The sequence below is a fragment of the Nycticebus coucang genome, chromosome 8, assembly GCF_027406575.1.
Source record: "Nycticebus coucang isolate mNycCou1 chromosome 8, mNycCou1.pri, whole genome shotgun sequence".
Lineage (NCBI taxonomy): Eukaryota > Metazoa > Chordata > Mammalia > Primates > Lorisidae > Nycticebus > Nycticebus coucang.
This window is the reverse complement of record NC_069787.1, coordinates 43,043,869-43,057,356: the sequence shown is the minus strand read 5'-3', so window position 1 is coordinate 43,057,356 and position 13,488 is coordinate 43,043,869. Positions and strand designations below refer to the sequence as shown.

Below are 13,488 nucleotides of genomic sequence, written 5' to 3'. Positions count from 1 at the left end.
TGGTTGCTATGTAACAATTAGTCTTAACATAAGGTGCTAGCATTTAGCAAAAGACCCAAGGTCAATTACTCATTTAGAACAAAAGACAAAGAAAAAAACAAAACAAAACACAGTCCTCTTTACCTTTTAATACAGCATCCACTTGGCATTACTCTAGTTGGCACACATTCTACCGATGGTAAGGTGGCCTCAAGAAGGGGAACAGGCTGTGGTCCCTGTTATGGGAGGTGCCATCTGGAAACATCCCAGGGTCGCTAGAGAACCTGGAGCCCCCAGGACACTGATTGAGGATCACTCCTATATTCACCTGAGAGTCCACTTCCAGAGGTAAGGCACTTTAAAGTCTAATTTTGACTAGTGTCAGCAGACATTAATTTAATTATTCAGGGTATTTTTGTTGTGCTTGTTTTTTATGAATTTTTAGAAAAATATGTAACTGATTGTTGAATTCAATTGTTATAATTTGTGTAGAGCCTCTGAGGGAAGGCCAAAGAGACCAGGACCTCAGGTTGCTGGGCTATTAGCCTGTCAAATGTTTTTAGATGCATGAGAAGCCTCAACCCTACTGGCCAGTTGGAGGCTCCCAGAAATGTATGTTTGCACCTGTCACCAGAAACACCATTAAAATGAAAGCAGGCATCCAATCAACCCCTGCAGTGTTAAGTCACCCATAGACCTGTTAAAAACTATATGAGAAAGTGTTCTGGTTCTAGTTTTGAGAATATGAGAGTGTAAGAGTAAATGTGATCTTTTATTTATTTTTTTTTAAATCTTAATTATTTAATCAATGTGCTAGAATCTCAATGTGGATATGGAAGAAAAGACTCATTTTATAAACAGCAGGAGCAATATATTTTAAAGGCTGAAGTGTTTGTTTTTTACTTTTTGGTTTATTTTTAAAAAAACAACTTTTAGGTATTATTCATGTCAGTCCCTTGTCTACCGTGTCATTTTATTGCATTTATTCAGTGTTTCTTAAAAGATTGGTCTCAGCCTAAAACAATCCTGTATTAAACAAAAAAAAAGAAAGAAAGGAAAAAAATATAAAAGAGTTTTAAAAAGATTCCCTAGGACTCAGCATTTTATAACTTGAGACACCTGAGTCCTAGTTCTTGTCAGCAATTAGGTTTTTCCCTCTATATTGTTAGCATAAATGTTTGTCTGTTTTAATTCACTGTTTCCCTGTAACATCTGGTTCCCTGATGAGAGTACTCCCCAGCACCCTGACTGATGCCATTCCCTAAGAGCCCTCCCCTACTAATTACACGGAGAGGGGGCCCCAGCACGGTGGCAGGAAGGTCCCATGGTAGTCCTCTGTGACAGCAGCCCACCAATAGAGAAATGAACATGCAGAGGAAGATCCGGCTCTGACAATAAACCTACTTTTGTTAACTCCATCTCTGAAGTAAAAGGTAAAATACAACCCCCTGTGTATTCCAAAACTTCCTCACCCCTAGGAAAATAAAGTTTAACTACCCTCCCATAGTGTTCATATGGAATGTTAAGGTTAAGTTAAACACCTAACTTCTTTAAAGGCAAGACAAAGGTCAAAAATTCTAAAATATTTGTACAATGTCTGTGCATGTTAAACAAAACTTATAAAGAAGTTTTCGTGTAATCCAGTTAACTATGTATTTCCTTTAATTTTCATTGGAAAAATAACATGTCTATGAGTATTGCTAACCTAACTTCAAACAGAGCAGAAATCAGTTATGTGGACCTGGACTAGTTTGTAACGGCTTTTTATTTTAAATATGGTTGATTCTTTCTATGTTCTGTTTTCTAGAAGTCAAGAAAATAATTTTCTGACTTTTGAGCTATTTACAGCTTTTCAAGTATGTACCTATAAGCAAAGTTTGAAACAACGTGTAGTTTTTCTCTCTCCTTCATTTCTCCAAAATTTAAAAGCCACTATTAAGTATTCTTAATTTCTGGAAATACAGTTATTTGCATAAGTTCAAAAAGAATCTGTTTTGTTGTATAAAATAATGAAGACTCTAGTTACCCCTGCTTCGTCTGGAATAGCATTTCCAGAAGTGTCCAAACTGCACTGAGGAATTACAGTTGACATTATAAAGCCAATAAAAAAGCCCTTTGAAAAAAGGAACTGGCCAGATACCCATCAGTAACATTTCCTGATCTGTAGTAAGTGACTAAAGTCACTTGCTGACGGGTCCAGGAATCAAATATGCTTGGGGACCACAAGAGAAGAGAAATTTACCCAATGCATGCAGGTATCTAATGGCATAAATGAAACCTGGGCTCGTGAAAGGCTTCAAGTCCAACTGAGATTTCTTATAAAAGGTTCCAGCAAAGCCAAATTTAAAAAAAGAGCCTAGATAACTTATAATTAGTTATTCTTACTGCACTCTATGCAAATAATTAAATCTAGTATACGGAAGGTACAGTTTATTTTAGCAACTAAGTTAGTTATGCTATATTTTGTTTTTAGTAAAGAGAAAAATTGGAGAGAAAAAAATATAGCTCAGAGAGAAAAGGCTGTAACCCACCTGTATTAAATGGCAGCCTTGTCTGTAATGTCAACTCATGAAATGAGACATAATTGTTTTTACAAAACTATTCTGTTCAATGGGGCTAAGAGACTGGCCAAAGAGTATAGAATTATATACAGTAGTGATATTTACTCTGAGACCTTAAGACTCAACTAAGATCACCTGTTAGCTACACTGGAGAATTTGTATAGTATCAAATGTTAATGGTATAACTGTAACACTGCACCCTACTGTGCCTAATCTGTATACTCTGCTGAGTTTGCTGCTAGTAGAAGCCAAGTGGCCCACTTGCATGGACTTAAAGGATGACATCCAGAGACAGCCAACCTGCCCTGCTCCGGCCACATAGAGCTGGCTGGCCAACACACAGTGAAGCCTGAGGATACTACTTGAGGGACTTGTCTTAATTGGACTTTTGCACTTTGGGGAAAGGTGGGGAAATGTCACATGGAAAAGTAAAAACTTTTTAATATAAAAAATATAAAAAAGTAAAAAGCCCACCATCACAGTACTATTAAGGCCTAAGTAGAAAACCCAAGAAGAGTCACAGTCCCTAAGACCTCAGTGCTAAAATATCAGCACCTTCAGAAACAAGCTGATATGAAGACCCTAAATCAACTCCTTGGACAGTAGACCACTGGCAGGTCTGTTAAAAAGTGTGTGAGAGTGTGTAGGTGTGGTGTGACTGAGAAAACTCTGAGGGTGGAGTTAGACCTCCCTTCACAGGATGTAGGAGAGTGTTAGTTTGCCTCCTATGGCTAACTGGCAGCTTCAGTTAAAATCGAGGCTGCTCTGGTTAAAAAATGGGTTGGGATTGTATACACGTAAATGCTTAAAGAAATACTGAGATGGGTAACAATGGGGGGGCTTTGATCCCCCCCACTCGCATTCACAGAGTGAAATGAATGTGTGGATGTCCCTGCTCCAACTTTGTCCCCTGGCTATTCTGAGCTGAATCAAGGATTTGATTCCCCAAAATACCAGTGGGGAATGTAATACCCAGCAAAAGGATGCCTAAAGGTCCCTAACTGTCTCAGCCTGAGTCCCCGCACATCTCAACACCCTCCTCCCGGCAAAATCTGGGAACAGGTTTCAGAATAGAATAAGGAAGTTCCCTGAGTACTCAAAATCCCCTAGCAACAGATGAAACAATGGTGAAGGCTTACTCAAGCTTAGTTTCACAAGCTAAGTTTGTCCCAGTGCCAACCGCCATGCTGTAGCTCCCCCTGAGCCAACTGTGTAATCCAGTCCCTAGGTTAACTGGCCACGTTCTGCTTCTGAGCTTGCCAGGTTGCCTGCCAACACAGCACAAAAATGGTATAAAAATCAGCCTACTCCTCATTTCAGGGCTGTTTGCCCTTTAGGGCAACAATCTGCCTACACGGGTGTAATAAATCATCATGTGATTTATACATGAAGTGGGGTCCGAGTGTTTCTTACAGGTGGCAAATGAGTACAACAATTTCTGTAAAGGAGAATTGAGAATGTCCTTTCTTAGAGTTTTCACTGTACTTTAAACTTACTGGCGATGGAAAGTCTGGGAGTATGGATACACGTGGTTTGGCATATGGGGTGAACCAAGGAGGAGGATGTGTTATGAAAAAGGCATGAAGCATGCCCCATTTGAGGAAATACATGTATAATACCATCTATATTAGAGGTTGTTTCAAATGTATGGATTCAATGTATGGATTTATAGAAAGAAATAAAAAGAGAGGTAAAACAGCTTATGAATATGGAAATGTGTTTTTGCAAAGAAAGGACTGAACACAGAAGAATGGTTTTATGTGGGACCAAAGGCCCATGCCTGGCTCAGACCTCTTAGAGGGACCCACTTGTGCTACTTTTATAAAAAGGAGGAAAGATCACAGAGAAAACTTCAAGTCTTACACTATTTAGTCAGAAAACCGCAGGACAAGTGATCCCCTAGGGCACTTTGGAGACCACAGCCATGTCACTATCTGAATCCCTAAACAGTCTGATTCAGTCAACTTTGTTATACTACTTAGGATAATCAACACAGGCCAGCAAGATCTCAAGTCCCCATCATTCCTTGTGAAGATGTTACCCAGGTGACATCAGGGTGAAAAGGTTACCCACGAGTGTGTGCACTGGGCTTTGCACACGGCCCAGAGACTCCTGTGTGGCTGTTGGGGTGACCTTGGTAGTTCCCTCCAGGCCCCTTTCCACTGAGTGTTTCTTATTAACTCCAACTACTCAGCTCCTCCTGCAGCCTACAACAGGGTGTGCACAGCCCCAGCTGAGCAGGTAGGACCCAAAACAGCAAAATACCCAGGACTCAGCTTTCTGTATTGACATTTATTTGTACTGATTTGTAAGAAACGGGAATGGGATGACTAAGAACTTGCCCACCCCCCACAACATGGAAGAAAAGGCAGAGAGGGGACAAATGCCCGGGAGTCACAATACAGGCTCAATGGCTGTCCCATGGTTGGGGAGAGGGGTAGGTGAAGTCCAGGCCGTGCTTGCGCTCACTCTACTGTGGCCATGAGGCCTCAGCAGGGTTCAGGGTTTCAACTCTGCCCAACTTGGGCTTGTGCCTTTCTGTCACATCAAGGCACTCGCCTCTGCACTCTGTGCTCCTGAGGGATGGGCACTTCCCCTTGGTTAAGTCCCTGGGTTAAGTCCTAGGTTTTTATCCTGAGTACAGTCTTCTTTCCATGTCTCACTGTGGCCACTTTCTAAACCATAGATGATAGAAAATGCACTTCCACTCATACTTTTAGACTTTGCTTGGGTCACAGGTCTGTTTAATTAATTAATGTCTTTTGGTTTCAAGGTGGGTGCCCTGCAGGAACCACTCCTCTCCCGAGTTTGAGTGACTAAAAATGACTTCCAGGTCATGCTATTTCAACAAGTATGCATTGAGCACTTGCTGGATACTGGACACTGGACATTAGACCACTTAACTTTGTCAAAGATTTTGTACTTTTGGGGTTATTGCTTGTTGGCTAGAACAGATTTCTCCCTGGACTCAGATCAAAGGCTGCTGTTTATGGAGCTCAAGTGGATGCCAAGGACAGAGGCCAGAGCCTGTCCGGGCAAGGCTATGTTCTTTACTATGCAATGGTGGGGCTAGGATTTGAACAAAGTTTCATCCCATGAGGAGGCAGAGGAGCCTATGTTTGAGAGTGATAATCATTACAACAACTCTGAGGAGACGGGCAGATTCTCGCTGCCCACCAGGAGTAAAGTGAGCACGGCAGGCCCCCTCATCCCTGAGTATGTAAGTGATACTTCCTGCAGCAAAATGGACTTTGGAGATGTGAATAAGGATCTTGTGGCAAACAGCCTGGATTGTCTGGATTGTCTATGGGTGAAATCACACGTGTCCTTCTGAGAGGGAGGCACAGAAGAGAAGGCAATGTGAGCAGAGATGGGAGTGCTGCACTGTGAAGATGCAGGAAGAGGCCAGGAGCCAGAAATACAGCAGGTGCTGGGGCCTGAAAACAGTAAGGAAGGAAATTCTATGTCAAGCTTCCAGGCAGCCCTGCCTGTCAGTGACTTGACTTTAGAGTGATCTGTGACTTCAGGACTTCTGGCCTCCAGAACTGTAAGAGAGCACCTGGGCGTTGTTTTAAGCTACTGAATTTGCAGGAATTTGTCGGGCAACTATAGTAAAGAGCACACTAACACAGAGGAGAGAAACATTTGCCTGAGGCCCAGGGCTAGGAAGTAGCTGTTCTCCCAGATTTCAGCAAAGTTCTCACATCTACAGGCAGACATGACTGGTTCAAATCATGTAGATGTGGGCCTTCCCCACTGCACTGAGGTCACATATCACTCATCTATTCTGTTGATTCCACCTTTTGTTCTTTTCCTGCTCTGAAAGTGAGGACCAGACTATATTGCCATGATGCTCTAGGCAGCCATTGGCTGTTCAGCCATTGGATACTCTGGAATCCATCAGTCCTTTTATTTACCATCTCGGGACTGCTAAGAAGAAAGGTGGCACCATTCTTGATCAGCTTTCTTCCCTCTTTTCCTACCCAAGATTATAATGCCAATTCACTGATCAGTAACAAGAATTCCTTAGGGACCACTCTGTGCCTTGCCCCGCACTGACCCCTGGTGCTGTGCCTTTATCAATCGTACTGAGCAAGTGTTCCAGCACTAGGTCTCCGTCCTGAAGGACCAGCCATTTCCACAGCACCTGGTGTCTTCTTTTTTCACTGTCTTACTTCAGTTTTCCTGGGGCTTGAGATGGATTTGGATGTGTGTGATTTCTGGAGTTAGCATGACAGCTGAGGGCAAGGAGCTGAACAAGGATGGAGGTCTGGTTGGTTTAGACTCACACTACGGTGCTTTCCCCTGCCCAGCAGGAGCCACCTCTGGGTGGGGGTGTGCATGCGACATTCTGGGAGAGTTGGCTTGTAATGCTTGAGGACAACTCTCTAGAGGAGGGGCCACTGTGTACCATCAGTGGCAAAACACCCTGTGGGCAGTGTGCGATGGTGGAGCAAGGGGGGGTCCCTAACTGAAAAGGAGCTCTGGTGGGCACCACAGAGCCTCTGAGTAGCACCTGAGTAGCAAAGCTGAGTGTCTGCTTTCTTTCTTGTGGTATTCTATGAAAAAGTCATCTGGCCCTGAGCCCCTGCTTCTAGTGACTTTTTGTTATTCAGAAACAAGGTCCTCTTGGTTGCCCAGGCTGCAGTGCAGTGGCACTATCGTAGCTCACTGCAGCCTCCTAATATTGGGTTAGAACCATCCTCCTCCCTCTGCTTCCCCAGTGGCTGGGACTACAGGCATACACTATTACTCTTGGCTAATGGTTAAATTTTTGTAGAGACAGGATCTCACTATGTTTCTAGGCTGGTCTGGAAGAACTGGCCTCAAACAATCCTCTTGCCTCAGTTTCCCAAAGTGTTGGGCCTGGAGGTGTGAGCCATGTGCCTGGCCAGTTCTTGGGAGTTTTAACCTCAAATCAGGGACCTGCATTTCTTGCAGCTGCTTAGTCTGTGCCCAGTATTTGTGATCTCTGGTCTGTGTTTACACGAGACTCCCTTCCTAAATGTTTCCTTCTTTCTTCACTGTTTGTATCTGCTGCTACCCCATGCTCACTGGCCTTGGGTTCCATGAAAACCAATTTAGAGTCTGCTTTGTTTTGTAAGCATGGTTGAAGGTGTGGGCAAAATTGGGTGAGCTTCCCCTGCTGGCCTCCGGCTGACCACTGATGTGAAGCAGCTGTTCGGAGTGGCTCCCATGATCCCTCCTACTGGTATTCACATCCTTCTAGAATCTCCATTTCTTTCATGTGGGCTGGATCTAGGGGTCTCTGCAAGCTCATGTGGATCCCAAGTATAATCTGCTAATGTGGCTCCAGAGGCCAGTGGGCTCACCCTTCGTCCCAGGAAGGACCTGTGACACTGCCTACAAGGACTTTCCCAGGGTGGACAGCCACTAGCAGGTGCTTCTAGTGAATAGAATTTGCCAGAAGTTATGAGATGTCCCTTCCAAATTCAGGCTCTAAAAGACCGTGTCTCCCATCTTACCCATACTCGTCCTTGCCCTTTGCTTGCTCTGATGACACAAACTGTCATGGTGTGAACCTGAGCTCAGGGGAGAGGCCCACGTGATGAGGAACTGAAATTGGCCTCTGGCCTATAGCCACAGAGACAGCAAAAGCCTGGAAGCTGATCCTGCCCTCATTGAGTCTTGAGATGACTGAATTCCTGACACAGCAGCAGTGACATAATCAGCGGTGGTGTTCTAAGCAGCAAACTCTGTGGGTAATTCCCTACACAGCAGTGAGTAACTAATGCAAAGAGTTCTGGGAGGTGGAAACTGAGACAGAGCCTGTATCATATGTCCATAAAACTTTATATTATGTGGTAACATTTTCCCCAGATAATAAAAAAACAGCCAGAACATGATTTTTCGTAAATTAATCATAGTTTATTTAGCCTTTTTCATATTATCGGCTATTTTGATTGCTGTCATTCTTTTCCATGATGAGTAATGATACCAAGTTTTGGACATGAACTTTCATCTACATCACTGTTTACTTCCTATGGGATTGTTTTCTAGAAATGGACTTGTTACAGAACACATATTTTCATGATTCCTGGTAGATATTTTCTGATTCTCTCCTGGAAGCCTTGTATCCATTCACAGTCTCATCAACAGAATATGGTAATGCATGTAGGAAGCCCATTCTAGACTGAAACTCCCTGGTTCTCGATGACTAAGGGAGCTCCACATCTGTCTCTAGATCTGCAGAATCTAGCTCAGGGCCTGACACAGAGTAGGGTCCCTTGAGCGATCACCAGAGTATGGAAAAGCCTTCATAAAGGCTGCAAGAATCTTGAGACTCCTTATGTTTGTTTCCAGGTGTGACTTCTCATTGGAAAACTCCTACTCTTCACCTTGTGACATCTGACTGGTGGGGAAAGGTGTACACAGACTTTAGCATGCATCAGAACCACTGGGAGTCTTGGTAAAATATAGGTTCTCAGCTCCAGTCCCAGGGATTCTGAATCAGGAGGTCTGTGAGCGTGCGTTTCTAACTAGCTCCTGAGTGATGCTGAGGCTCCTGGTCCCTGGGCCTCACGTGCAGTGGAGCACTGCAGTGGAGCACTGGAGCAGGGGACATCTGCCATGCTTTATTCTCTAAGACCCTCTTGAGTACCACCCCCTCCCCACCCTGTGTGGTGTGTGGGGCTGCCAACCAAGGTTGCCAAAACACCACTGCACAAGGGTGGACATGGGTTCTCTGTTGGTCAGAGAACCAGTAAGAGGGCCCAGGTTGGTATGTGACTTGGGTAGGGACATTCAGAGGCATTTGCAGGGATTAGGTGGATGAGGAATGAGAAAGGAAATTTCCCATTTGAGTTTAAACGGAGAGGATCAAGTGAGCCTGGAGATTTCCTGAGAATGAAATTAGCAGAGCCAAGGAAGTGGAGAGAGATATTCTTCTCAGGGTGGAGTATGAGCCCCATGTCTACTCATACCTTGGGCTTCCTAGAAAAGGCCCAAATACACTGCTCTTTTGCTTAAGCTTGTTTGAGTTAGGATTTAGTCTTTTAGAATTTGAAGAGATCTAATTCAGGATTCCTATGATCTGGAATGCAGGAGGATGCGAATGTGGACATTAGCAAGAATGACTGCTCACAGACGTCTCTCTGTAAAGTTCAGGGACTCTCAGTGTAACCTCCTGGCCCTGGTTCTGGGACCATGTGCTAACCCTCAAGCAGAGGAAAGACTGCAACACTGCCTGTGAAGATTTTGAGCAGAAGAACACATGCCAGTAGCCCTCTCCACAGTTGCATCATTAGCCCAGTTCTCTGCCAAATATCAGGCTTGCTCAAAAGGTAAATGTGTATGAGGTCTGAAAATTAAGTTCACAACTGATCCTAGAAAAGGGGCTACATACCTTATTATTGAATATTACTATAGTCAGCTTCAAAACCCTCCCCTCTGGAAGCTATGCACTGATGGAAGGACCTACTCCACACTTCAAAGCAATTTTGGAACTCTTTTTATTCTGGAATAGCTATTAGAGTTATTGTATTACCCTTGATGTCCTGAATGGCATCTAAATGTCTTCCTTTTAATGTTTCTCTTTGGGTAAAGAAAAAAGTCACTGATGACCAGATCAGGTGAATAGGGAAGGTTCTAATATAGTTATTTGTTTACTGGTTATAAACTCTGTCACAGACCGTGCCACGTGAGCTGAAGCATTGTCATGATGCAAGAACCACAGCTTTCTTATGCCAGGATAGTCAGTTAAGATTTTCCTGTTTCTTTATTGATATTCACTTGGTCTGTTATGCTTCTCACAGTCAGCCAATGATTTTTGATGTGAAGTTTAACAAATTTTTGCAATGTTTTCATCAGTTCTGCTCATTATGGACCACCCTGACTTTTCTTCAGCAGTGACACTGTCTTTCCCTATAGAAAAATATTCAATCCAGTTGTACACTGCTGTTTTCTTCATGGCATTATCCCCATAAACTTGGGCTAACATGTCCCTGATTTCACTTTCACACTTGCCAAGTTTAAGAAGAAATTTAATGCTTGTTCATGGCTCTTAATTCAAGTTCCAACATTCTCATGAAGTCATACCAAAAAGTACAACAATAATTAATGCCACTCCTCAAGACATGTCACATATTGACAAGAACATAGCTGTGAGACCCTGATATATCAAGGTGATGAAACCTTCCTGAGTTGTTTGTACAGTGTTGCCAACGTAAGTGCGTGAAGTGCACGGTGGAAAGTACACAAACTTAATTGTCAGAACTTGTGTGTGTCTGCACATACACATACAGTAATGGTTATTATTATTATTTTTTTTTAGAATAAGGGTCTGGCTTCACTGCCTATGCTGAGGTGCAGTGGTGTGATCATAACTCACTATAGCCTCCAGTACCTGGGTTCAGGGGATCCTGCCACCTTTGCCTCCTGAGCAAGTGGAACCACAGGTGAGTCACCAGGCCCAATTTTTAAATTTTGTTTATAGGATTTGGTCCCACTGTGTTTCCCTGGCTAGTCTAAAATTCCTGGCATCCCAAAGTGTTGGGATTATAGGCATGAGCCACCACTGTCAGCTCAGAAGAGGTCAATTACATGTTTAAGGAATGATCCTCTGTTTACCTGAGTTCTCTTTATTAGAGGTAAAGTCTTTGATTCTACAATAGGAAACAAAGGTGCTGATGAAGAAGCTTCTGGGAGAAAGGTTGTAGTTACTTTGGTTACAGGGTGAATGGGATGTGATCAATCCAAGGTTTGACAGATGAAGAGGTGAGGTGGGAAGGGGGTGCTGTGGGGTCCTAGATACTCATGAAGAAAGAGTAGGGGGCAGAGACAGGCATCTGTGGATACTGAAGACAGAGGGCAGAGCCACTCTGGGTCTTGAGAGCATCTCTGTAGTCAGAAATACACTTGATCGTCAAGCAGCATGCTCGCTGTTCTGTGCCAGTGCTCTTTACCCTGTAAGTAACCACTTCTTCTTCCTGAAATTTAGCTACAAATCAGTGTTGAGACACTTTGAAACTTTTTGAATCACAATTAGTTGCACTTATCTGAAGTCCTAGAGAAACCTAGGAATATCTTAAACTTCCCCATATCAGAAAAAAATCAAATACCCAACACAATTCTCATTGTTCTTTATGTTAAACAGACTGAGTGGTAGCCAAGGTTCAGGGCCATTCCCACCTTGGGTGGTCATTCTGGGCTTCTCTTCACAGGCCTCCTGTTGCCCAGACACACTGTGGAGGGGATTCATTTCACCCCTCATATGGGGCTGACTTCTCTTTAACAAGGTCAGCCATTTTTTTTTTTTTTAGTGACATAAAAACACCAATGAAAAGTAATAGCTCTCAACCCACCTACAAAATTTGAAGCCCTCTGAAAACATCTAATACACAGTTGTAAAAAAAAAATTCCAAAATACCCTTGCAAAATTAACTAAATATATAAACAATTCTTACCTACATCCAAACAAAGCATATATACTATCAAAGAGAGGAAGAGAAGTAGAAGAGGTCTACAGAGATACATAGAAAAAATTAAGAACCATGTAAGAGAAGAGAAGATAGTAAAAGCTGGGAGAGCACGAGTTTTCAAAGGTACTTCCAAGTCCTGAGGTCAGAAGCATTGCTGGGGACCCCAGGGCCTCTGGGTGCTACCTCCTTGCTCAGATCTCGACCAGGGAAAAGGAATAAAGAGAGAATAGGTTCAAAATTCACCAACAGTCCCTTTCCCTCCTTTCTGAAGCCCAGGGGAATTAGAAAGTTTGTTTCCCAACAGCCTCTTGCCCCTGACCTGGAGTTCAGCATTTACACTATTCACATTTACAGGATGGTTGGAATTCAATTTATTAATCTCCAGTAGCATAGCTACAGAGAAAAACAGGATGGAGGTAAGTGGTCCCATTAGGTACCACAGATGTCTTCTTTCTGTCTGCTGTCCCCGTATGGGCCACCAAATATGATACCAGAACTTCATCTTCTGTCCTGGGTGTCTTGCCAATTCTGATCCCTGTGTTTCAGGTTCTTGATCTCGGGGATCCAAGAATGAATACACGAACCACAGAATCTGTAGTAAGACAGGATTTATTCACAGGAACAAAACTTACAACTTACAAAAAAACAAAGCTCCTGGCAGAGAGAACCCAGGAGGGGAACAAGCTCTTATGCTCCCTCTGGGAGGTCTGTCCTCGGGCTCTCTGCTCAGGGGTTTAGATAGTGGCAGGGGGTTGTTTTTCCAGAACTCAATGTTGACTTTTAGGGTGGGTCTTCTTTAGTTACAGCCAGCTGTCCAATGAACTCTGAGGCCTTGAACATGAAATTCACCAGGCAGAAATGCATGGGGAGGAGACAGGGAGCCTCCAGTGTCTACCCCGTGGGTGTCTGGCCCTTCCTGCAAGCTGGTTCCTCCTGGCGGTGCAGCATCAACAACGCCAGCGCTAAGGTGGCAGGTCATGGCACCACCTGTCCTGTGTCATTACTCTCACATTGATGTGTGTAGATGAGAGAAAGAGATTTGGGCAGCTGGTCAGGTCTTAGGGGACCACCTCCATGCCCAGGTCAAAACTCCTACCTAGAAATCAAACAGTTCAAGGGAATCCAGGATGGAATCACCAACTGGGTCTAAGGGGATCCCATCGCTGCAACCACATGCTTCCATGTCTTCCATGCCTTTACCAGACATCTTTATTTCTTCATCAGGCTTAGAGTTCCTTTCTAGTGTCCTTTCTTTTCAACCAGAAGGACTCCTTCCATTGCAGGGCAGGGCTGCTGGTACTCACATTTTAGCTATCTGACAATGTCTTAATTTCTTCCTCGTTTTTGAAGCACAGTTTCTTGGATATTGGACTCTTGGTAGACAGATCTTTTTTTCCCCCCATGACATTGAATATTTCAGCCCACTGAAATCATGGAAAATCATGTGGAAAACAATGGGGGGAAATGATGGTGAGAGTCATCTTCCTAGCAGCTCACTAGGTGTTAAT

At 43.6% G+C, this 13,488-nt stretch overlaps 1 long non-coding RNA gene across 1 annotated transcript in view; it reads left to right on the top strand.

The window, feature by feature from the left end:
* The window catches only part of LOC128591706 (uncharacterized), a 114,169-nt gene extending 113,590 nt beyond the window's left edge, over positions 1-579 (top strand). The window contains exons 2-3 of the long non-coding RNA XR_008381635.1: positions 290-327; positions 472-579. This is a non-coding gene — a long non-coding RNA (uncharacterized LOC128591706). The remainder of the gene's footprint in view (positions 1-289; positions 328-471) is intronic.
* Positions 580-13,488: the final 12,909 nt, after the last annotated feature.